Source organism: Carcharodon carcharias, chromosome 14 (genome assembly GCF_017639515.1).
Source record: "Carcharodon carcharias isolate sCarCar2 chromosome 14, sCarCar2.pri, whole genome shotgun sequence".
Lineage (NCBI taxonomy): Eukaryota > Metazoa > Chordata > Chondrichthyes > Lamniformes > Lamnidae > Carcharodon > Carcharodon carcharias.
In genome coordinates this window covers 11,159,100-11,186,537 of record NC_054480.1, presented here as the reverse complement: position 1 = coordinate 11,186,537, position 27,438 = coordinate 11,159,100, and positions in this window count along the sequence as shown.

Here is a 27,438-nt window from a genome sequence, read left to right as displayed (position 1 = left end):
CGCCTCTCCCAATCAGAGTTCACTTGCTAACCAATTAGCACTCTCTTCACATGCAGTATAAATTGTTGTTTTCCCCTTATATGGGTATTCTTGCAAAATGTCCTGATGGGTACAAGATGAAAAGGGTGGTCAGTATCGAGCGGCCCATCCTGTTTATTGCTGTTGTACTCTTACTGTGCAATTGAGGCCACTTAGGCATCAACCACATTGCTGTGGGTCTGGAGTCATATATAACAGACTGGATAAGGATAGCAGGTTTCCTTCCCTAAAGGACAGGAGTGAATCAGCTGGGCCTTTATAAAATTCCATCTTAGATTTTGATTCGAGATTTAATGAATTAACTGAATTCACATTCTCAAACTGCCAAGGTGGGATTTGAGCTCATGGCATGAATTTCTCCCTCGTTGGGCACACGCGATTGGCCCATGACTGTGATTGGCCCATGACTGCGATTGGCCCATGACTGTGATTTCTTGCTGGCCAATTAAGGCCCGTCCAGTGAGAAACCCGTCTTCCCAATGGTCAGGAAGGGCCGGGTGGGGGTGGGGGCCTGTTGGGTGCTGGGTCCAATGGCGACTAATGACGTAATAAAGTTGGCAGCGGCAGCTCCCTGAAGGCTGCCAGGGGGAGAATCTTTCTGTGGTCTGGAGACTGGAGCAATGGCCTCACCAGCAGCTGGAGATGCCCGGCGGGAGGGCAGGTCAGGTGGGCATTCGGCCCTGTGCCTCGCGGTCCTCGTGGAGGAGGTGGGTGTAGGCGGGACACCCTAGTTCCCAGGGATGCCAGGAGGAGGCCACTGCATCAGACCTAAAAAGCCTGGGAGGAGGCGGCAGCCAAGGTCAGAGGCCACGATGTTGTGAGGCGCCCATGGGTGCAGCGTCGCAAAAGGTTCAGCAACCTGCTACGCTTGCCAAGGTACCGTGTTGGCATGGATCAGTGTGGAGAATGTTAAGGGCTGGCCATCCTCCCGTGGAGCTCAGGGGTGTTAGAGTCTGAGTGCCAAATGGCAATGACGCCAGAGCTGGCCAAGGGGGTGAGCCCTGGCTGCTTGGCCTGAGTGCCTTGTGGCTCGAGGGCCACGACTCGGATGAGCCCTGCCAGGTGTTCCCCAGCTGGGGTTGACCAGGCTGCAGTGGTGCTGTAGGTAGAGAGCGGACTCATCAATGCTCCTCTGTCCTTTCAGGAGACGAGGAGCCATAACAACATCAAGAGGTCAAGTGCAGGCGGAGGCCCCCCCCCCCAAACCCCCCTAATCAAGACGAGGTTTGAAATGGACGCTTTGGAGCTGGAGACCTGCCACCCATCTCGTTCAGCCGGTCGTGAAGAGGCAGGGGTCTCTGACAAAGGGAAGAGTGCAGCGCACAGGGGTGAGAGGGTCAGATTGTGCAAACATTCTTGTGCAGCCCCACCATTGATGGGAGCCTCAAACCTGGAGTCCCCATTGATCATTGAAAGACGAAGGCACCATGATGCAGATCTCCATTGTCTCACCAGGGTGCCTGGCATGCACAGTGACAGTGCGATGACTTAAACTAATGACATGTCCTTCTTCTCCCTTCGATCCGCTAGCACGCACTCGAATGCAGGACCCCAAAGAGCCACCCTTCACACCAGAGGACCACTGGGCTTCAGCTGCATCTGCGTCACACCCGCTTTCTGAACCAGGCACCAGTGCAGATACCAGCACCTTGGTGAGTGTTAAATCGTCGGCTAGAATGTCGGTGAATGGAGGTGAGGGCACTTCACACTCACTTGAGGTACAGGCGGAGGCAGAGAGTGCCCAGGGCGCCAGCAGTTGGGGGAGTGCTGGAGACCAGGACGACGCTGAGACGAAGGCAGATGATGAGCCTCTGGAGTTGTCCATTAGGGATCAGATGCTGGATGTCCAGTGGGATGTGCGGGAGAATCTGGCAGAGATCCATGAGGGTATGCGTGCCCTGGTCTCTGTTGTGGAGGAGTGCAAGTAGACCATTAGCACTGCTCTGACCCCTATCACTGAGTGCACAGCCTCCTCCATTGAGAGATTGGCAACTCTCATGGAGAGGCAGCTCCAGGGACAGAATCAAGTTTCCTGGGGTTGCGCTCGGACCTGCAAGTCCTCACATAGGCAATGACCTCAGGTGGTCAGTGTCAGTGTGGGGGATGGATGAGGCACCCAGTATCCCAGCTCAGTGCCCAGGGAATGGTGAGCAGGGAAGTCCAGAGCGACCTCAAGTTGGCGCACCACCTGCTAGTCGTCTCTGTGGGCTCCTCTCAGGGTGGCCTGGATGACAGCGGCAGCTCCTCCGTCCCTCTGAATCTGATGAGGCTGCGGTGACTGGGGAGATAGCAGCCGTGGGGTGAGGCCAGCACTGGCTCCACTGGCCAGAGGACGACTGCCAAGGTCATTAAGGTCAACAGGACAGCAGAGTCAGCAGGCTGTCTCCAGTGCTGCTGCCAGTGAGGGGGGAGCACTGAGACGTAGCACCAAACGTTTAAGTTTAAAACACCATGAACACAAGAGGGACTGTTCACTGGTGATCTTCTGTTCTGCCATATTTTGTTTATGTTTACTGGTGAAGGCATTAACACCAGGTATGATAATGTTCATTTGTTGTGAGTGTCAAAATTGTAAAAGTTTTGCTTTTGTCTCAATGGCCTGAGTATGCTTCAACTATTCTTTTGGTGCAGGGTACTCCAGTATGTAATGCTGAATGTGAGTGGCTCTAACCTTTATTGCAAAGGCACTGGGTGGTCTTTGGGTTCAAATGAAAGGGTCATTTCAGACACCCGGGATGGAGGCAGCAGCACTAGCATGAGGTGGAAGCAGATCTTAGGCAGCCTAGCTGAAGGAGCATTGGATCGAGACGTCCCTGGTGTCCCTGCCTCCCTGAAGGATACAAAGGTCTGGCTTTATGCCTTCAGCGTTCTCCTCACCGTGCTCCCCTTCTGACTCACTATTGGAGTCAACCTCTGTGGCCTGAGGAACTGCCTCGAGGTCCTCTTCCTCTAGTGGGTCCCCCCTTGCCAGTGCCAGATTGTGGAGAGCGCAGCATGCAAGCACTATCAGTGACACCTGCTCTGGGGGATATTGTAGTGGTCCCCCTGAATGGTACAGGCATCGGAAGTCCATCTTGAGAAGACCTATGGTCCTCTCTCCCACCCACCTTGTGGAAGCATGACTTGTAACGCTTCTTTGCCTCTGTTCTTGGATGGTGGTGAGGTGTCATGAGCCATCTCTTCAACAGATAGCCCTTGTCACCCAGCAGCATCCATCCACCCAGTCTTGCTGGAGCACTGAAGAGCCTCGGCACCTGGGAGTGTCTCAGGATGGAAGCGTCATGGGACCTTGCGCAGACTTGCAGAATCTGGATCTTGTGGTCACCAGCTATCTGGATGTTCATGGAGTGGAAGCCCTTCCTGTTGACGAAGGCACCCGGCTGACCCGCTGGTGCCTTGATGGCCACATGTGTACAGTCTATAGCACCCTGGATGCGGGGGAACCCAGCAATCGCTGCAAAGCCTCTGACTCGCTCAGCCTGGCTGGCCTCTTCTGTACAGAAATAAATAAAGGTCATTACCCGCCTGAACAGAGCGTCTGTCACCAGCTTGATGCAACTGTGGACAGCTGATTGGGAGACTCCACACAGATCCCCCACTGAGCCCCGGGAAGAGCCGGAGGCATAGAAAGTTGAGGGCCACTGAGACCCATGGGGTGTCCACCCACACAGTCGGAGCTGATCTCAGGCCCAATCATATGACAAATGGAGGTCACAGAATCCCTGGAGAGGCGGAGCCTCCTTCGGCATTGCAGCTCAGACATATTGAGGTAGCTGCTTCGCTGCCTGTAAACCCTGGCAGCAGGACAGTGGCGTCTTCTGCAGCCCCTTCCGCTTTGGACTACCTGCAGGCCCTGCGCCCCTTGTGCCTGCGCCTCTCCTCCCACAGGTCTCTCCCCTGGAAGCTGAATAGGGACACCTGGTCTCTTCTCCCTTCTGCCCCTCTCTTCCTCCTCAGAGGAGGAGGTGCCTCCAGCGGAGACCATAATCCCCATCATATGATTGGACCTGAGATCAGCTCCGACTGTGTGGGTGGACACCCCATGGGTCTCAGTGGCCCTCAACTTTCTATGCCTCCGGCTCTTCCCGGGGCTCAGTGGGGGATCTGTGTGGAGTCTCCCAATCAGCTGTCCACAGTTGCATCAAGCTGGTTACAGAAGGCTGTCTGATACCTGGAAGGGTCCCCACAGTCAAAAATCTCTGGATGCCTTGGAGACACCAGTGAGTCCTGAACTGAAGCCTGGAAATGCTAAGACTGAAGCTCAGAGCAGAGGTGAAGCTGTCAAGTTCAAGCAAGTGGCCAGCAGCAAACTGTCTCTTAAACTCCTCACTCCTCACACTGGCAATACTGCTGACCCTTTTTATCCTGCCCTCGGGTGAGGTTTTGCAAAAAGTGGGTTGCCCGCCTGCCCATTTTGCCCATGTGACCAGCGTGACATCACACGGGCAACGTAAAAATCGTGAACAATTGCCTTTTTAACAACAGCGGGCGCGGCTGTGTCACCTGCGTGCGCCCGCCAACCTGAAGGGGCGTGGTGTGACATCGGCACGCTCGCCTGACGTCATCTCCTGCAAATTTACACCCGATTGGGTCCAGCACGGGCCTACCCGCGAGGTGTAAAATTCTGCCCCATCTCTCCAGATAATTTGACCTGGCCTCTGAGTTAATGTTCCAGTAACATAACCATTCTGCCTCTAAACACATTCCAAGCTCTGCATCAACCTCAGTAAAGCGACCTGCTACTCTCTGTATCAGCAGCACAATTTCTCTTAGTTCAGTTTCTCTACTTCGATCTCAATCTCAGTGTTACTTTTTTATCAAGTAGAATTTAAAACAAAAACATTTAAACTAAGGTCAGAAAGTATATTGTTTTATTTATGTGTGCTGTGCTTTTTTCCTACATTTTACTTCTTTAAAAATAAATGGATAGAAACAACGCATCCCATATTTAAAACATTTACTCAGGTTGAGCTTTTTAAATATAAATTTTAAACCATTCTGCTAGTTAAAAAACATTCCTAACGCTGGTTCGTGGATTTGAACCTGAATGAATCAGCTTCAGAAGCAACTCAATCTGGTGCTGAGCTGATTGGCTGCAGGTGAAAGTACAAAATATGTTTATCCATGATATTTAACAATATATATTTATAACTTCCAGACACAAATTTTATTAAGAATCCTTCCCTTTACGCTAGCCTGAAAGCTATGCCGTTACTGAGTGAACACTTAAAACTCTACAAATCATAGGGCCATGCAGCACATCTTGCCTATGCCAGAAATTCATCCCACTCACCCTGATCTTTCCCCCCACTCCCCTGCATTTTTTTAATGTGGAGTGAAAGTTCAAATATATCTATTTTTCTTCACATATATAAAAAATACTATACAATTCCTGTCCATAAATCTTACTTTCTGTTGTCACATTTTACTGGTGATGATGGTTAAAGGAACCCAGCCACACAGTACATGAGCTAATCTATGGTTGTCTCCTATGTGGCTGGCATTATTTCTTGATTCTTTCATGAGATGTGGGCATCACTGGCAAGGCCAGCATTTGTTGCCCGTCCCTAACTGCCCTTGAACTGAGTGTCTTGCTAGACCATTTCAGGGGACAGCTAAGAGTCAATCACATTGCTGTGGGTCTGGAGTCACATGTAGGCCAGACCAGTGGCAGATTTCCCTCTCTCTCCAGGCCATTAGTGAACCAGATGGGTTTTTTTTTAATGACAATCGATGATAGTTCCATGGTCACTATTCTGAGACTAGATTTCAATTTCAGGTTGATCAATGGACTTTAAACTGGACCAGCTGCAATGGTGGAATTTGAATTCATATCCTCAAAGCGTTAGCCTGAACCTCTGGATTACTAGCCCAGTGACATAACCGCTACGTCACTGTCTTCCCCAATTACTGCTTTTACACCAGCTTGGGACAGGTAATAAATGCCTCTCTTAACAATGCTGCCCACAGCCTAATAACTAAGCAAAGATGCCCGTTATAAATTTCTCTGTCAACGATTGTCTGTGTTGACTGTCACAATGTACGCCCAATGCTCCAGCCACTTGAGACATTGGCCGGGATTTTCTGGCCTTGCCCGCTGTCCGGATCTTCCGGGTTATGCCGAATGTCAATGGGTTTTTGGCTGGCCCGCCGCATCCCCACTGGCCGATCCCACCATGGCAGGACCGGATGGTCAGGCCTTAGTTAAAGAGAATAGCGTGAAGTGTTGGATTCCCCATTAATGAAAGGACATTAAAGGCATAGACGCTTTAATCTCCTCATACAGGTTCCACCAATTGGAAAATGACAGTGTTATGAGGAAAGGTCAGTGAGGTATTGGGACTATCCCCACTGGAACAGAAAACCAACAGTGTATCTCCCCAACCCCTCAGATTTAACAATTGATATAGAAATAGACGAATAATAAGGAAGGAAATTAGATGAGTTAGCGTCAAATCAGGTACAGAAAGTGAAATAAAGAGACAGAAGGAAAGACTGCATTTAAGAAGAGAGAAAAAAAAGAGACAAAGGAAAAGTTAGCAAAGAAAAATTAAAATGTTAAACTATTTTTAAAAAATCTCTACCAACAATTTACTAGCTGCAGGAATGAGTCACCACAGTTTCAATTTTTCCTTTTCTGGATCAGAAAGATTGAGTGATACTGCAGGCACATAATTCCCATCATTAGAAGGGTTCTTGATCAGGTAAGTTCCAGCCCTATTTTTTTTAAAATGGTGAATTTAATCAATAAGTAAGGTACAAATTAACAGACACAGTGTGGTTGAGGGTGAGCTGTCATTTACACAAGGCTAACAGCAGAGCAGCAAAATTGCCCAACAACCCTACAGTGATGTAAAACTCACAGCGTATTCCTTCATCTACATGCGGCTGGACAGTTTATGCATTAATAATGGCAAATGCTGTTAAAATCATTGTAATCATGGCAGCAAAACCTGGCCATTTATATTTATAATGAGTTAATGCACTGAGTTTGATCTTCAGGCAGTGAGGAAATGGGAAGAGTGTTTAGGACAGAACCCTTAATTCTCTGGAGGAACAAGAGAGTAAAGTTCATAAGAACACAATGCAAACATAAGAAATAGGAGCAAGAATAGGCCATTCAGCTCCTCTCGCCTGCTCTGCTATCCAATAACTTGGCTGATCTTCTATCTCAGCTACACCTGTCAAACTATCCCCACATCCCTCAGCAAACATGATGGAGAAAGGAATGGAAGGTTATGCTGATGGGGGGTAGATGACGAGAGGTGGGTGGAGGCTCATGTGGAGCATAAATACTGACAATTGAGCCACACTATTCTACCTCAGCTATATCTATCACACTATCCCTACGTCACTTGATTCCCCTTGAATCCAAAAGTCTATCAATCTCTGACTTCTGGGCTAGAGAGTTGCATAGGTTCACAACCACCTGAGTTAAGAAATTTCTCCTTATCTCAAACCAAAATGGCTGACCTCTTATTCTGAAACTGTGACCTTTAGTTCTTGCCTCATCAGCCAGGAGAAACATCCTCCCAGAATCTACCCTGTCAGGCCGCCTCCACTTTTATCTATTTCAATGCAGTCACTTCCTATTCTTCTAAACGCTAGGGATAGTCTACTCAATCTGTCCTCATGGGTAACCCGGTCATCCCAGGAATCATTGCGCTTCCTCCAAGACAAGCGTGTCCTTCCTTAGCTAAGGAGACAAAAACTATACACAGTACCTCAGGTGTGGTCTCACAAAGGTGCTGTACAATTATACTAAGACTTCTTTACTTTTATATTGCACTCCCTTTGTAAAAAAGGCTAACTTATCATTTGCTTTCCAATTGCTTGCTGTACCTGCATGTTAACATTTTGTGATTCATGTACAAGGACACCCAAATCCCTCTGAATACCAACCTTCCCCAGTCTCTCTCCACTTAAAAAATATGCTGCCTTCCTAATCTCCCACCAAGCTTCATATTTCTCCACATTATATTGCACTTGCCATGTCCTTGTCTGTCTATTTACCCTGGCTAAATCCTTTTGCAGCCTCTTCACAGCTTACTTTCTCATCTAACTTTGTATCATCAGTGAATTTGGATACATTGCACTCTGTGCTTTTATTTAAGTCAATGATATAGATTTGAAAAGCTGAGACCCCAGTGCTGACCCATGCAGTGTCCCACCAGCTGGAACCTGCCAACCTAAAAATGACCCAGTGATTCCTATTCTCTGTTTTCTATCCATTAACCAAACCTCAGTCCAGACTAATATATGACCCAAAAATCCATGAACCCTAATTTTGTGTAAAAACCTCTTGTGCGGCCATTATCAAATGCATTTTGAAAATACAAATACTTGCTTCCCCCTTATTCACCCTGTTAGTTACAATCTCAAAAAACCCCCGACAGATTTGTCAAACACGATTTCCCTTTCATAAATTCAGTGCAGTACGAGCAAAATCATATCAATGAAAGGGAGAAAGGTCTGAAAGGTTGTGTGAGCATGAATCAGGCACTGTGTTTGCACTTAAGTCAAACTAATGCACGTTCACACTCAAACAGTTTAAGCAAATATTTTGCATGGTGTGGTTGGCAGGTGGGGTGGATGGATGTGGTCAGAAGTTACGTTGGCAGTCACTGATCAAATTTCAGCAGATCCTGGTCCCAATCCAACCTCCGTTTCCCTCTGTACATTAGCCCTAGGATGCTAGAAGGATGTGTGCCAGTTTAGCTCAATTGCTAGTGGGCATAAAATTGGTCCAACTTACAATATTACAGAACTGCCTACACAGCAGTTGGCATCGAGACTTACATGAGCCACACAGCACCAGATGTTAGTGAGTGGTTTTCTTTTACCTGATGTGTGCTGAAACTTCTGGCGCACAGACTGAAAGCACAAGGCACCAAGATAAATGGCCATTATATTAGAAAGAAAGAACTTGCATTTATACAGCACCTTTCGTAGCCTTAGTATGTCCCAAAGAGCATTACAGCCAATTAATTTCCTTTTGAAGTGTAGTCACTGTTGTAATGCAGCAAAAATGTTTAAGTAATTGGCAAAGGAACCAGAAGGGAGATGGGGAGGATTTTTTTTTTTACACACAGTGAGTTGTTGTGATCTGGAGTGCACTGGCTGAAAGAGCGGTAGAAGCAGGTTCAATAATAACTTTCCAAAGGGAATTTGATAAATACTTGAAGGGGAAAAATTTGCAGGACTCTGGGGAAAGGGTGGGGTGAGGGGAGGAACTAATTGGGCAGCTCTTTCAAAGAGCTGGCACAGGCAAGATGGGTTGAATAGCCTCCATCTGTGCTCTATCATTCTGTGTTAAGGCGGCAGCCAATTTTCTCACAGCAAGCTCTCACAAACATCAATGAGATAACTGGGCAGATAATCTGTTTTTAGTGATGTTACTTAACGGAGGAATGTTGGTCACAACAACTCTTTTTCAAAATAGCGGAGTACGATTTTTTACATCCACCTGAAAGGACAGATGTGGCCTCGGTTTAACATCTCATCTGAAAGGCAGCAACCCCTCCATACCCTATTCAGACACGTCAGCCTAGATTATGTGTCCAAGTTCCTGGAGTGGGGTTTGAAACCACAGTCTTCTGACTCAGAGACAAGGATGCTATATATGTGTAGATTTTAATATGTTAACACGTGCTTGTTAGTTTTTAAATAAATTACATTATGAGCATCCCAAATCCCCACATGGTTTCCGATTCCGTTAGCCATGATTGTCCCTACTGGAAGAAAGGTTTAGCTTTTCCAACCTCTTCAAGCTGCCTAACATCCAAGATTTTCAACTCCCAATGGGAATCCTGATTATGAAGCTATGGGCTTGTCTAGAAAGGATTTAGTGGTTGTGTGTGCCGGGATGGGATACTGCCAAGGCCCTGGGGGGGCTACAGTTTCTCTGTGTTCAGTGCTCCACCCTACAACAGAATCAGAGAAACACTGAGAAGTAACGACCAATCCATCACACTGATTTCAAGGCTGGTGCCAGTCAGTCAGCCAGCCAGAGAGGCGGGCATGCACAGCTCATGAGTCATATTTTCTTGCAGTAATTACAGCCGCCTGCTGCTGAGATAATCAGCAATCTAGCCCACTACGCAGCAAAGCTCCCACTGTTCAGTCCACTTGGACTGCTAGTGCTCAACATCTTTTCCAATTTAACACTTTGTGCGTGGGTTATTTTTTAGCCTGCGTTTTTCTTTCTCTCCCTCTCTCTGGGACTAAGTCCCTTTTGGCTGGGATTAGTGGGCAGGGCTCTTGCCTCTGAGTCACAAGGTTGTGGGTTCAAGTCCTTATCTCCGGAGATTTGCGCACATAATCTGGACTGACTGTCCATGCAGTACTGAGGGAATACTGTTAAAGAGAGGGCCTGTGTGCTCTCTCAAGTGGGCGCATGGTATCCCATGGCATTTCTTGAAGAAGAGCAGGGGGAGTTCTCCCCAGTGTCCTGCCAATATTTACTTTCAGTCGATTCACACCTAATACAGTTGATCAGGTATCTGGAAAATTGGCTGCCACATCTACCCCATGATGACAGTGCCTGCACTTAGAAAGCACATTGAGATGTCCCGAGGTTGTGAAAGGTGATAAATAAATGAAAACCTTTCTTTACTTTCTTTTCTACTGAAGAGCAAGATGAAGTTGGCGCCTTTTTGCCAAGTCAACAAAACAATGGTATAACAATGTCCCAGCAGTCATAACAACACTGAATGTTCTCTATTAAAAGTTCACAAGCTGCTATTTCTTCACGAATGCATCGCTAACCCTGATTTGATTGCTGGATGATGCCCCTCAGGTGACATGAAACAATTACAAATGCTGTGTCAAGTGGAGGGATGTAGAAAAAAAAATGAAAAGTGCAGAGGACAATAATTATCCCCTTTATCACAATAAACCCACTCCAGGACACTTCATACAGCAGATCAGATACCATACAGGAGTTGGGAGATGTGTTGAAAGAGGTGATAAAACAGGTGGCTGAAGGGACAGGTTTTGGAAAGATCATTTTGATGGTGGGACCAGACATGTTGGAAGATGGAGTGATTTAGGAAGTGAACTCTGGAGCAGTGATAGAAAGCTCAGGAATGTAGGAATTTATATAGGAACAGGAGGAGGCCATTCAGCTCCTAACGCCTGTTCCACCAGATAGATCAGGGCTGATCCATATCTTAAGTCTGTTTAATCGCCTGGGTTCTGTATACCTCAAGCCAGCATGGACTTGATGGACCAAATGGCTTCCTTCTGTGCTGTAATAACTCTGACTATAACTATACCCTTGCCTATCAAAAATTTGAGAATCTCAGTTACGAAATTTTCAATTGACCCCAAAGCCTCGACACCTTTTTGAGGGAGTGAATTCCAGATTTTCACTCCCCTTGTTTCCTGGAATCACCCCTGAACAGCCTGGCTCGAATTTTAATGTGATGCCCCCTTGGTCTGGACTACCCCACCAGAGGGAATCGCTTGTCTACCCTATCAAATCCTTTAATCGCCTTAAACACCTCAATTAAATCATCCCTTAATCTTCTATACCCTAAGGGATAAAAGATTGGTCCTTGCAACCTGTCCTCATATTTTAACCATTGCCAATGGTCGAGCAGCTGGAGGATCAGAAGAGAACAGAGTGTGAGTCTGGAGATGGGGGCTAAACGTGGCTGGAGAGGTACACTAGCCCGAAGCACATCCACAGGCTGGTAAATGAAGATAAGCTTTAGAAGTCAGAGGGTTGAGAGGATGGGGACAAGACGCAAGGCAGACAAAGATCGGGCTGATGGGGAAATGGGGCCAGATAGGAAAGAGAGAAAGAGTCAGCAAAGACAGAGAAAAATAGGTGAGAACAAGGAGAGAAAAAGGAATGAATCATAGAATTTACAATGCAGAAGCAGGTCATTCAATGCCAGTGTTTATGCTCCACACAAACCCATTCCCACTCCGCTTCATCTAACACTATCCAGCTATTCCTTCACTACTCATGAGCTAGACGCTTCCCCTTGGTGCATCGACACTAGTTGCCTTGGTCACTTCCTGTGGTAGCAGGTTTCACATTGTTTGGGTAGGGAGTCAATGACCTTTGCGGGTCTTCCTCAGCCCATGTCAATGTGCATCTTACTACTTCTACCCTGAAGGACCGTTGTCGAGGCTGAAATCTCACAGTTAGGATATTCTACCGGTGAAAGGAGAGAGGATAGGGACAAGGCAAGGGAGCAGGATAGGGTTATGTCTTGGGCAGCAATGAGAAAAATTCACTGAGAAGCTTCAATAACTCAGAGCTGCACATCAGTGAGATAGTAAGAGAACTTCAGATCTTCATGATTTTTGGTGCCAGGCTATTTTTCTATATATATCATTTCCCAGACAGCCCCTTTCAAAATTAAATTGGTGGAAAACCAATCATGGAAAGGCTTACTGCTAAATGTCTGAGAGCAGCAGGCTGCTGCAGACAACAGAGATGGTTCTGTTTGTAATGTGTCACTGCCTGAAACACAGTCCAATCTGTAAAGTATCACTGACTTACAGCACACACAGTTCAAATAAATACACACCAACACCCAGGTCATTCAAGCCTCTCACTCCACCATCTTACATTGTCTTCAAACTCTACATAATATGGCTGATTGTTGCCGAGTGTATTGGGCACCCATCTTACCCGAATTTTTAAGCAGCAACTCACCAAGGCTCCTTCGACAGCACCTTCCAAACCCATGGCCTCTGCCACCTAGAAGGTCAAGGGCAGCAGATTCATGGGAACATCACCACCTGCAAGCTCCCCTCCAAACCACTCACCATCCTGACTTGGAAATATATCGCCGTTCCTACTTGTCGCTGGGTCAAAATCCTGGAACTCCCTCCCTAAAAGCACTGTGGGCGTACCTACACCACGGGGACTGCAGCGGTTCAAGAAGGCAGCTCACTACTACCTTCTCAAGGGCAATTAGGGATGGGCAGCAAATGCTGGCCCAGCCAGCGAAGCCCACATCCTGTGGAAGAATAAAAGTTAATTGTTCCCAGTGTTCTGGGCAGTATGGGAGCTTGCTGTGCACAAATTAGCTGCCAGGTTTCCTACATTACAACAGTAACTACACTTCAGATGTACTTCGTTGGCAGAAAAGCACTTTGGGGCATCCTGAAATCATGACAGGCGCTATATAAATGCAAGTTCCTTCTTTCTTCAGTGGGATAAACTTTTAAGAGCCAATTAGGAACAGACAACCCACTTTTGAGAAGGAGATCCTTCACATGAAGACTCACTTGCTTTTTAATTGAGAAAATCAGGTGAAGGCACAAAGTCTATGATTAAGAACTTGAAAACTGACAAGAGAAAAATACAATCAAGAAATTATACTTATATGGCACAAACATTTTATTTGTGTGTTCACGGGACTAGGCCAGCATTTATTGCCCATCCCTAATTTCCCTTGAGAAGATGGTGGTGAGCTGCCTTCTTGAACCGCTGCAGCCCATGTGGTGTATGTACACCCACAGTGCTGTTAGGGAGGGAGTTCCAGGATTTTGACCCAGCGACAGTGAAGGAACGGCGATATATTTCCAAGTCAGGATGGTGAGTGGAGGAGAACTTCCAGGTGGTTGTGTTCCCATCTATCTGCTGCCCTTGACCTTCTAGGCAGTAGAAGTCATGGGTTTGGAGGGTGCTGTTGAAGGAACCTTGGTGAATTCCTGCAGTGCCTCTTGTAGCTGGTACACGCTGCTGCTACTGTGCATTGGTGGTGGAGGGAGTGAATCTTTAAAGTGGTGGATGGGTTGCCAATCAAGTGGGCTGCTTTGTCCTGGACGGTGTCAAGCCTTTTGAGTGTTGCTGGAGCTGCACTCATCCAGGCAAGTGGAGAATTGAGTTTTGAAAGTTTGTAAATTGGAATAATAAGTGAAGTTCCTGGGAAAGAATGAATGAGAGGAGAAAACAGGAAGATTTTGACACAGTTATAATGCAGGGGGGATAGAGAGTGTGTAGAATGAGAGGAACGGGAGGAACAAGAGAAGAAACTTTAGCTTAGAGAAGGACGTGTATGACCTTTCCATGGGTATCAGCAAGGAAACACAGCTTATATTGTGTTTCTGGTTTTCACAAAGCAGTAAATGTACCTGTGCCTATTGAGGCACAGAAATAATTTCGGACGGTATCGCAACATCAGGAGTTCAGAATACTTAATAAACAGCTGGAATTTCATGCTCAGACTTCATGACATCACCTGAGCCATTGGATATGTTACTGGCTTGTAGTGTTCTCGCAGCTCAGTGTTGCCTTATGAAGCCAGACAATAACCTGTGCTTATAACTATCTTTATGAACACCATCTTATTAACTAACTGGACACTAAACCTCTTGAAATAATAGGAAAGAGAACTCAGTGACCCTGGCTTCTCCTTGCTGTGGGCTAAATAACAGTCTGAAGTTTTGTTTACACTGAGAGCCCCTTAGGAACAAGTAAGATTTTCCAATTTGAAAAAAAACAAATCTTGCTTTGCCCAAATTGCCCTTACGAGGATCTCACCTTTCAAACATTGTTATTTAATCCTACTAGTGATCCATTGGGGAACATTTCTTCTGTTATGACACTCCTGTGTTCCCAGCACCATTGAAATAAAAGCTCCATTTCCATGCAAGTGATGTTTTGTCAAATAAAACATTATTATGTGGTAACTATGCCGACTGTGCTGCTTTCCACTGATCAACTTGCTTCAAGAGTGACATGATCGCCTAGCTTAGCTGGGTGAGGTTAGCGAGGTTGGAGTGCCATTGGAACTAGTGCCAGCAATTGACAGTAATGATATGTCAGAGTTCAGGATGTTAAAAACAATCACATGACACCAAGAAGAACAGGGGAGTTCTCCCAGTGACCTGGACAACATTTATCCCTCGACAGACTTCACCAAAAATAGACTAGATGGTCATTTACCTGCCTTACTCTATGTGGGACCTTGCACTCTGCAAATTGATTGCCAGGTTTCCCTATAAATCAACACCTCAAAAATGGTTCGTTGGTCTCAAATTATTTTGAGTCCTCCTGAGGACGTGAAAGGTGCTATATAAATTCAGGCTCTTCCTTTTGTTCTTTCTTGTCTTTCTCTCCTTGTATTTAAGGTTGAACATTTATACCTCCCATGTTAGGTGTAGCAGCAATGGAGTGGTGCATTGTAAGCAAGAACTCCCAAGATGGGCATAACATGGGGATGTTATAAAGCTCCCATAGTGGACTATGGACTACCCTGGTAACAACATATGGTGCACAGGGGTTAAAGCTCACACTGCACACCAAGCATTCCAGACAATCATACACTTCCATTCTTTCCTATATGAATTCATAATAGTTAATGAGTGCAAAATCACCAACTGGGAACATACCATTTCCTGTTGCCATCCTGCCAAATGCCAGGAACAGAGGCATTTTCACTCCACAATAAATCTGTTGGTGGAGATTCCCTTTGTTCAACTTGCCTAGCAAAACCGTTCAACTGCATTGCAACGAGCGCATGAGAGGAAATCGGTCCAGCTCCACCTTGCTGCATTTACTTCAGAGTAACACACCTGAGCAAGGTGAGGACCCAGTGCTCCATTAGACAAATAGACTCAAGCATAATATTGAAAACAAGATTTATTCACCAATGGTAGTTGTTTATTTAAGTGCATGGGCTGAACAAAATAGTAACTTTGGATTAGTTGCTCAATCTCACTCTCAGTTCCTCCCTCTCCAACCTTTACTCGACAGAACTATTTCACTTCCTTTATCCTCCCAGACTGGGAAACATCCTTGACTGACCTGAATTGCCCTTAAATATTTCCTAAGACTATACCACCTAGCTCTGGTCATTCTGACATTTTATATAATTTCTGAAAGCTGTACTACTATCAGGGTTACCCAGTTCCCAATCACCTGAGGACAGATCATCCTCTCTGACTCTTGGTTATCTTCATGACTTAGTCAGGTTTAGGAGCTAGTTCTATTTACTTTATTGGAGAGGAGAGATTGAGTCGACCAGACCTGTATTCACTGGAGTTTCAACATAAAACCCTTGAGAGAATTAATCAGATAGATGCTGAAAAAAAAAATGGTTTTCCCTGGCCAGGAAATCTGAAATACAGGGTCAAAGCCTCAGACTAAGAGACCAGCCAATTTGAACTGAGATGAGGAGAAATTTCTTCACTGAAAGGATTGTGAAACTTTGGAATTCTCTGACCCAGAGGGTGAGTGCTCGGTTGCTGAATATATTCAAGATTTTTGGGTACTAAGGGAATTAAGGGATATGGGGTTAGTGCAGGAAAGGTGGAGTTGAGATATAAAATCAGCCATCATCTTGTTGAATAGCAGAATAGGCTTGAAGGGCTAACTGGCCTACTCCAAACTACTCAAAAAAGCTCCATGCAATCTGAGAAAGTATAAAAACATGGATTGGGAATATGCCATTCCCTGTTGACATATTGCCAAATGCCAAGAACTGGCCTAGTGCGTGTTCACTCCACAGTAAATCTGCTGGTAGAGATTTCCCTTGTTCAGTGTGTCCAGCAAAACTGTAAAGGCCTCCAATCAACTGTACTGTAACCGGCTAGCAAGAGGAAATATGTCCAGCTTTATACACAGCACTTACTTTAGAGAAGCACAATGGAACGAGCTGAGGACCCATTGAAGATGCTGAGACCAAGCTTAATATTCAAAGCGAGTTAGATTTGTTCACCCACCGCATTTAGTTCTTGAAGTGCAGAGATCAACAAAATTGTAATAAAAACAGAAAGTGCTGGAAATAATCCGTGAGAAACAGAGTTAACGTTTTGAGTCTAACACGATGCTTCTTCCAGAGAAGAGGCAGGTAAGTGAGAGAGAAGGTGCTTCAAAATGGAGGCACTAGGTCTCTCTCCAGCTGTTTCAAAGTTAAAGTAAAGTAGATTCAGGAGCCAGGCTGCTACTTGTGGGATGGCGGGGGGGGGGGGGGGGGTTTGCAGTGGGGAGGGAAGATGGTGTTGGAGCCATTCCACAGGACATTCAGCAGCTACTGCTGTACCTAGACATGCTGGAAGACCGCAAAGCCTGTCTGGAACAGCTAAACATCCCCTGCTTTCCCCCCCTCCCACTCCCCCACCACCCCACTTTGCCCCCCAGAACCTGGAGAATGACTGGGGAACCCAAGTTGCCCTCCTGCAATAGGCCTTATGTGGCCATTAACTAGTTCAACCGATTATCCTGCCACCTACCCATCTGTTGTAGAGTGGCCAAGTTGTACTAATAATGATTGAGTTGATCTGCAGACACTTCTTGGGTGAAAACATTAAGTTTATTTACAATATACTTGGCAGCAACTACATGTACGCTTTCAACTCCAACTCTATCTCTGCACTGACTGCTGAGGTAGCCCGCCCTACTCTCCTATTGGTCACTACAGATCATGTGATCTTCCTTAACAAGTATCATTCTTAAAGATACATTATATGCTAAATAAGACCATAATTATTACATTCCTCCCTCTTTAACTCAGCTATACATATTATATTTACAAGTACATATTTTTCAAGACAACATAATATATACGCTGGATAAGGAATTTACGAGTTCAGTATTTCAGGAAATTCGCAGCTCCACAACTTCAGATGCTTTGTCAGCAACCTTCTTTCCTACAGTTGCCTGAACATCAGGTGCTTTGGTGGGCACTTGCAGTCCTGGATCCTCAACTCTTACAGGAACATCAGTCATGTCAGTCTTGGGTTGAGTATCCTCAACAGGAAACGCAGACCCGGTCATGATCATTGGTGGAACCAAATCTTGATGATTTGACTCTCTCTTCCTTAAATGGTCCACATGTTTACAGATGATCCGGCCTTCCACCTCCATGTGGTAAGATAGAGGTCCAGTTACCGCACTTATTTCACCCAGTAACCACTTTGCTCCTTTCCCAGAGTTTCTCACGTATACCGCCCCTCCCACGGTAAATTTCCTCTCATGACTATGCCAGTCGTATCTAGTTTTCTGGCTTCCCTGACTCCTTTCCACCTTCCCCTCTAAATTTGACATTATTAAGCTTAAACTCGTCCTGAGACGGCATTTCAACAATAGCTCCGCAGGTGTGACACCTGTTGTTGTGTGAGGGATAGTCCTGTAATGAAAAAGAAAGCATGCTAGCTTGGTTGCCAAGTAATCGCCAGTTAGTTTTTTCATGCCTGCCTTGAACATTTGAACCACCTTCAAATGGACTGGCTGAAAGGAAGGGTGGTCCGGTGCAGTTTTCACATGAGTGATACCATTGAGGGCTGATAAACCGTTGAAACTCAGCATTCGTAAAAGCTGTGCCGTTATCAGAAATGACTACTCCCTGGTAGTCTGTGAATGGCAAAACTCTGATGTAGTTTCTCAATTGTAGTATTGGTGACTTCACTTCATATATGTCCAACCATTTTGAATGGGCCTCAACAATGAGCAGAAACATTGTTCCCAGGAAAGGTCCAGCGTAGTCAATATGTAACCACACCCAGGGTCTACCTGGCCACTCCCATGGGTGTAATGAAGCTGTCACTGGCAACTTTTGCAGTTGCTGACATTGCACACAGTGCTTTAGTAAACTCTTTATCCCAGACTCATCCATTCCAGGCCACCATAGATAGCTGCATGCTTTGGTCTTCATTAGGTGAGTTCCTGGATGGGCACTGTATAGCTCAATTAAAAATAGTGCCCTTGCCTTTGAAGGGACTATCACTCATGCTCCCCACAGTAAGATGCCCCCCTGGCTGTTTATTTCATGTCTTCTGTTGAAGTATGGTTTAATTTCATCAGATGAGGGCTCCTGTGACCAACCATGTGGCACTTGCTCTCATATCTGTTATGGGACTGGGTCCTGTCTAGTCCAGTCTGATCTGTCGAGCACATACCGGTGAGGAATGTAAGAAATTTAACAGTAAAACAAGTTCCTGTCGAACTGGGACATGATCATCATTTTCTTGTGAAGGAAAATGACTAAGGGCATCGGTGTTTGTGATTTGATTGCCAGGCCTACGTATGAAAGTGTATTTGTATGCTGTCAGAATTAAGGACCATTGTTGTATTCTTGCTGAAACTATGGGTGGTATAGCCTTGTCCTCACTAAACAATCCTAGCAATGGCTTGTGGTGTGAAATGATTGTAAAATGACAGCCATGTACGTACTGGTGAAATTTCTTGACACCAAAGACGATGGACAGGCCGCCTTTTTCTATCTATGAGTGGTGAGCATTCTTGATATGTAACCTATTGACTGTTCTGTGCAGTATTTCATCCGATGAGAGAGCACTGCTCCCACTCTGTAGGGAGATGCATCACATGTCAGCACCAATTCTTTCATCTGGTCATAACGCACTAATAGATTGGATGAGGGCACGAATTGTTTCACCCTAATGAAAGCTTCTTCTTGGGGTGCCTCCCTAGGCCAACGTTGGTTCTTTTTGAGTAGAGAATGCAGGGGAACCAGCACTCTAGACAAATTGGGTAAGAACCGCTCATATTGGCTGATTGTTCCTAGGAATGATTTGAGCTCTGAAGTGTTCTTTGGTGCAGGTGCCTCTCTCATGGTTCTCACTTTCTTCTCAACCGAGTGGAGGCCCTGTGATTATACCCGGTGACCCAGATAGATTACCTCCCTCACTTGGGACATGCACTTTTCTTTTTAAACACTCTTCAGCTTGCAAGAAACATTTTGAGACTCCTTCTAACTTCACCAAATGCTCTTTTTCAGTGAACCTGTTATCAATGCATTGTCTAAATAGACTACAGCCTGGGGCAGTCCCTGCAGTGAGCTTTCCATTGTTCTATGCAAGATGGCACGAGCTGAGGAGACACCAAAAGGCAATCGTGTATATTGGTACAGCCCGTTGGGGGTATTAATTGTAACAAATTCCTGGGAGGCGTTATCCAACTCTAGTGGTTGATAAGCATGACTCATGTCAAGCTTTGTGTATGTTGTCCCTGCTGCCAGCTTGGCATACAGGTCTTTGATTTTTGGAATGAGGTGCCTGTCTAGCTGAGCTACTTTATTAACCATCAGTTTGTAGTCTCCACAAATTCGGACACTTTCGTCGGGCTTAATGATGGGGACTATGGGTGCTGCCCATTCTGAGAACTGGACAGGATGTATAATGCCCAGGTTCTCTGGTCTGTTCAGTTCAATGTCACCTTCCTCCTCGCTGGGCAAATGGCACCGGTCTCGCCTTCATGAAGTGAGGGGTTTCTTCCGGACCCATATTAATCTTGGCTACAGACCCTGGATTTTCCCCAGTTCGTCCTTAAAGACAGTGCCATACTTTCTAAGGAGCCCTGGCACCCCACTTGCTCTCAACTGGAAAATTTCAGACCATCCTAACTTAATCTCCTTTAACCAATTTTGTCCCAGGAAGCTTGGTTCTTCAACTGCTACCACCATCAAGGGTAGCTTTGCCGGTGGGCTTCCATAATGGACAGTCACTCTGCTTATGCCTCTGACTTAAATGTCTTCAACCATATATGTTTTTTAGTTGGCAGCTGTTTCTTCTAAGCTTAATTGATGTTCACCATTATTCAAATATCTGAAGGTATGTTCCCCAATTACTGTAGAGGAAGCTCCCATGTCCATTTCCATTCTAACAGGTTTGCCATTTGCTTTCATTGTGACAAATATTGGTTCTGTCTTTCCAACTTTCAAATTAAACAATGAGTAAATGTCTGAATTTGTAGATTTCATTGGGCTTCTTCTTTTGTTTACAAGCCTGCTTGAATCTTTCTTTGCATTGCCTCATCTTATGTCCATTTCTAAGACAAAAGCAGCAGTCGATTTTTTTAAACTGCCAATCGCTAAAAGACTGATTGTTTCTACCTCCATTAAAATTATTCTTCGATTTCTCTGCTATTATTTTTCTTTTCTCTTCACCTAACAGGGGCTGCTTCCCGCTTCTCGGCAGAGCCTCGCTTTTTCGCATCTCTTTCGGCTGAGGTTTCCCGCCCAGTGTTGGGGGGGTGGGGCGTGGCGGTGCCATTTTGCGTTCCCCTTATTGTTTTTGAATCTCTCACTGCGCTTTCCGTGGCCAGCGCTATCTCTAGCGCCTTCTTGAAATCCAGATTCACTTCGGACAATAATCTTTTCTGAATAGATTCCTCTTTCACACCAAACAATAAACAATCTCCGAGTGTGTTGTTCAGAGTCTTACAGAACTCACAATATCCCGTTAGCTGGCAACACAGACAAAAGCAATACTGGGGGTGCAAAATGGTGCCATCCTCCACACCGGGTGAGAAACCTCAGCTGATAGAGACGCAAGAAAGCGAGGTTTTGCTAAGAAGCAGGAAACAGACCCCCCCCCCGCCTAGATGAAGGATAACGAAAAATAATCCTGTTCAATCCTGTTTTATCCTCATCGCCAGTTTGTTGTAGAGTGGCTGAGTTGTACTATTAATGATAGAGTTGATCTGCAGACGGGTGGAAACATTAAGTCTATTTAAAATATACTCAGCAGCAACTACACGTGTGCTTTCAAATCCAACTCTATCTTTACAGGGACTGCTGAGGTAGCCCATGCTACTCTCCTATTTGTTACTACAGATCATGTGATCTTTCTTTACAGGTATTGTTCTTAAAGATACATTGCACACTAAATAAAACCATAATTACTGCACCATCCCACCTCCAGGAAAATGGGAGAGGGATGGACCTGAGGGACTGGTGTGCCAGCAGGTGGTGCTACCTTGGGGTGGGAACCCTAGCAGGGGGCTCAATATCCAGCCAACCGAGCCAGGCTGGCATAGCCGAATTTCCAGTGTCAGCCCACTTAAATTTCTGAGTGCCTCCAATTCACGTTGCAGGTTTCTGCTGATAAGTTCCCCTACATTGCTGTGCAGGGGAAGAAAGACATGACTTGTGTGCAAATGCCTATTTTATTACTTTATTTATAATTTTATTTACTATATTGGTTCAAGGTACTGGGACAATGTTACGTGGAGAGACTGGAGAAGCTGGGCACATTCTCCTCAGCAAAGCAGATTAAGGGTAGATTTAATAGAGCTCTTAAAAATCACAAGGTACTTTGATAGGTTAGATGGGGATAAACTGATAGGAGGGTGGGTAACCAGAGGTCCCAGATTTAAACTAATTAGCAAAAGGATCAGAGGTGAGAAGATGAGAAGATTTTTATACAGCGAGTTGTCATGATCTGGAATGCGTTGTCTGAAAGAACGGTGGAAGCAGATTCAATAGTAACTTTCAAAAGAGAATTGGATAAATATTTGAAAAGTAAAGGTTTTGCAGGCCTAGGAGAAAGAGCGAGGTGTTAGGATTAATTGCATAGCTTTTTTCAAAGAGTCAGCACAGTCATGATAGGCTGAATGGCCTTCCTCTGCACTGTATATTTTATGATCCTTCATCTACCAGGTGCTTCCTCAGTTGGTAACAATGGTGTGCAGCTGAAAGCTGAGGGTCGGAGCTTTCATCCCCTGTGTTGAGTTACCTGATGGCAATGGGACAGGTTGCCACCATTGGCTTCAGCATCTCAAAAATCAGTTAGGGCTCCTTCCCAATCCCAATTACTTTTGTGCTGTATGATTCATCCTCCTTTGGCAGAACAATACAGAAATTCCAAGGCAGACAGTGGCATAGTGGTAATGTCATTGAAATAGTCATCCAGAGGCCCGGGCTAATGGTCTGGGGACATGGGTTTGAATCTCACCATGGCAACTGGTGGGATTTAAACTCAATTCGTTATAATCTGGAATTGAAAACCAGTCTCAGCAATTATGACCATGACAACTATTATCAATTATTTGTAAAAACATCTGGTTCACTAATGCCCTTTAGGGAAGGAAATCTGCTGTGCTTACCTGGTCTGGCCTACATGTGACTCCAGACCCCACAGCAATGTGGTTGACTTTTAACTGCCCTCTGAAATGGCCTAGCCAGCCACTCAGATTCATGGGCAACGAATGCCAGCCTTGCCAGTGATGCCCACATCCCATGGCAGAATACAGCAAAGAAAAATGTTAATTCAGCATAACACGATTCCATGGATCTGAGGACAATCCAGTTGGAGCAGCTGCTTTGCATTCTAAGGTACGTTAGTCCTGCCTTAGCAGCTTTCACCAGATCAGTCATCGCCCTGCTGCTCTGTCTCCGAGTCCACTTATTAAAGAACATTTGCTCTCTATCCAATTTGCCCCCAAGCCATTGAACTGGAAGTACCTGGGCTAGGAATTTTACCTTGGTCAGGCCACAACACCAACCACCGCCCACGATCGGGCCCTGACCACGATTCAATGCCCAGCCAGCGTGAAACGTGCGCGGAGTAGGGCAAGCCCGAAGGTTTGCGCACGCGCATAACGCTGGCAGTGAAAGCTCCCTGAGGCACAGAGCTGCCTATTTAAAAACAAAAAAAAAATTAAAACATTTACCACTGTTAAAAGCTCAGGTGACTCTGTGACATGAGCAGGGACATTTTATGAATGAAATTTTAAAATTTTTATTTCATTTTTAATAGCTGTTGGAAACCTCATCCCACCTGTGGATGAGGTTTCCTAAAATAACCCAAAGGCCGCTTGGCCTTTTCACCCGCCCGCCCACCATAAGGGTGGACGGGCAGTGAAAAATCTCAGTCAATTATTGCTTTAATGGTCGTAATAAGCCTCTTAATTGTCGGCAGGCGCGCTGCCAACTCCTGTGCGCACCCACCGACCAAAATATCACATGAGTGCGCGATGACGACAGGACACTCACCCGAAGTCATCGTGTATCATTTTATGCCCAAATGCGTCAGGCGCGCACCCACCCACCCACCCACTCAGCGCATATTTCTGCCCCAGGTGACGCTGGATTAAACTCTGCCGGATCCTATCCTTCATTTCAGGATTGAGGGTTTCCACTGCTCATTCATCCAAAATGTGTTTAGTGCGCTCTTTCCATTTGGATTTTCAGGAATTGTGTTCTAAGTTCCTGATTTGTCAGCAGTGGCTCAGTTGGTGGCAGTCACACCTCTTAGTCACACAGTTCCAAGTCTAAGTCCCACTCAAGGACTTGAAGGGAAAAACAAAAAAATCAAGGCTGAGACTCCAGGTGCACTCTGGAGGAGTGCTGCACTGTCAGAGGGGCTGTCTTTCAGGTGAGTCCTTAAACCAAAGCCCCATCTGACTGCTCCAGCCGAGGTATTATTTCGTAGAAGAGCAGAGGAATTATCCCAGGTGTCCTGGTCAATATTTATCCCACAGTCCCCACCACGAAATCAGATTATCTGGTCAGTATTGCATTGCTATTTATGGGAGCTTGCTGTGCGCATATTGGCTGCCACATAAAACAATGACTACACTTCAAAAAGTACTTTATTGGCTGCAAAGAGTTTTAAGATGTCTTGAAAAATGCTAGGTAACGCGCACCTTTCTTTACTTCTTGGTTTTGCATTCCCCGTGTAAATGTTCACCTTCAAATGCCTCCATCAACCAGATACCAATATTTTTTTGTGATTTACTCCCAGAACTTAAAACCACAGTAACAAAGAATAACAAAGATTGGGAGAAACATCTCCCCGAGTACTCCAGAAACGCAGTAAAAGGCAAATGCAGCTTCCAGCCTTTCATCCTCCCAGCAGGAAGAGAAAAGTGTCGCTCATTCCTGTGCTTTCATCCGGATGTTCATGCTCTGAAGGTGAGGTAAACACGATCACAGTGATGGGTATCTGATCCCCCTCGCCTGCTTTTCATCCAGAGCTTGTACCCAGGAATTCAATACTTTAGATGATCCAATACGCCCCAATATCACAGGACCATGCGATTATAGGAGCTAACAGCTCAGGAGGAAGTGATTCAGCCCATCTTTCCCGTGTTGGTTCTTTGAAAGAGCTGTCATGCCTAGCAACACGCCCTTTGCTTTTTTGTCTGTAACACTTTGAGTTCCTCATCCACCCCCTCCCCAGTACTTGTTCAAATTCCTTTTAAAATTATTAATGGAATCAGCTTCTTCCACCTTTTCAGGTAGATCTTGAGAACTCTTTGAGAGAACGGAAAGCCTTCTTTTCCTCGCTAGATCTTTTGCCAATGATTTTAAATCTATGGCCTCTGGTTATTGACCCACTTGCCAGGGGTAGTAGTTTTTCTCTAACTGCTCAATCAAAACCTCGATTCGGGTCACATCTTAACCTTCTCTGTTCTAAGGAGAACAGTCCCAACTTTCCAACCATCATAACTGGGGTCTGTCTGGTTGATGGTGGTGGTGGTTGTGTGTTACAGGTCACTCAAGGAGTCTGAGATGCTGTGGCAACACACATTTTTACACGCAAGTTGCAGTCTGGAGCTATGGATAGTGATGGTAGAGGCTCGAGCATTGTTTCCATCACATGACTGACCAGGAATCTCTCCCGCTCTTACCGCCTGCCATTGGCGTGTGTTGGAAGGGTTTGCAGGTTGATACTCAACCTGTTTGGCTACATGATGAACACACTTTCCTTGACCATCAAGTCTTGGAGTGGGACTCAAACCCAGAGCTTCTGTCTTAGAGGCAGGTGCGCTACCCACTGTACCACTGCTACCCACTGTGCTCATGGTTATATCTTGCTAAACCTTCTCTGTACCTTTCCTAAATCCTTCACATCTTCCCTGAAATTTGGTACCTGGAATCATAGAATGGTTACAGTGCAGAAAAAGACCATTTCATCCACTCAAGTCCATGCTAGCTCCCTGCAAGAATAATTTAGCTAGTCCCACTTCCCTGCCTTATTCTCATAATCCTGCAAGTACTTACCCAATTCCCCACTCAAAGGGCACAATTGAACCTACCTCCACCACCCTTCCTGGCAGTGAATTCCAGGTCGTAACCAATCATTGTGTAGGTAAAGTTTTCCTCATGTCACCGTTGGTTCTTTTGCCATTCATAAAGTAATGGAACGAGACATCAACAGTGCTATCAAGTGGCACTTATTCAGCAATAACCTGCTCACTGATCAGTTGGGTTCCGCCAGGGCCACTCAGCTCCTGACCTCGTTACAGCCTTGGTTCAAACATGGACAAAAGAGCTGAACTCCTGAGATGAGGTGAGAGTGACTGCCCTTGACATCAAGGCAGCATTTGACTAAGTGTGACTTCAAGGAGCCCTAGCAAAACTGGAGTCAATGGGATCAGGGGGAAAATTCTCTACTGGCTGGATTCATACCTAGCACAAAAGAAGATGGTTGTGGTTGTTGGAGGTCAATCATCACAGTTCCAGGATATCACTGCAGGAGTTCCTCAGTGTAGTGTCCTCGGCCCAACCATCTTCAGCTGCTTCAGCAATGACCTTTCTTCCATCATAAGGTCAGAAGTGAGGATGTTCGCTGATGATTGCACAATGTTCAGCAACTCCTCAGATACTGAAGCAGTCCATGTCCAAATGCAGCAAGACCTGGACAATATCCAAGCTTGGGCTGATAAGTAGCAAGTAACATTCACACCACACAAGTGCCAGGCAATGACCATCTCCAACAAGAGAGAATTTAATCATCTCCCCTTGACAATCAATGGCATTACTATTGCTGAATCCCCTATTATCAACATCCTGGGGGTCACCATTGACCAGAAGCTGAACTGGACTAGCCATATAAATACTATGGCTACAAGAGCAGGTCAGAGGCTATGATGAGTAGTTCACCTCCTGACTCCCCAAAGCCTGTCCACCATCTACAAGGCACAAGTCAGGAGTGTGATGGAATACTCCCCACTTGCCTGGATGAGTGCAGCTCCAACAGCACTCAAGAAGCTTGACACCATCCGGAACAAATCAGCCCATTTGATTGACACCCCATAGACAAACATTCACTGCCTCCACCACCAACACACAGTAGCAGCAGTGTGCACCATCTACAAGTTGCACTGCAGGAACTCACCAAGGCTGTTTTGACAGCAATTTCCATACCCACGACCACTACCATCTAGAAGGGCAAGGGCAGCAGATACATGGGACCACCACCATCTGGAAGTTCCCCTCCAAGTCACTCACCATCCTGACTTGGAACTATATTGCCATTCCTTCACTGTCTCTGAGTCAAAATCCTGGAACTCCCTCCCTAACAGCACTGTGGATATTTCTACACCACATGGACAGCAGCGGTTCAAGAAGGCAGCTCACCACCACCTTCTCAAGGGCAATTAGGGATGGGCAATAAATGCTGGCCCAGCCAACGAAGCCCACATCCCATGAATGAATAAAACAAAAATTCACCTCAAATAAGTGTCCTCTGGTTCTTGATCCTTCCGCGATTAAGACCATTTTCTTTCAATCCACTCTGTCTTCATGATTTTGAACACATCGGTCAAATCTCCTTTCAACCTTCACTTCTCTAATCTCCTATTATCATCATAACTGATGTCCCTCATCCCTGGAACCATTCTGGTGAATCCTTTCTTTATCCGCTCTAAAGCCTTCATATACTTCCTCAAGTATGGTGCCCAGG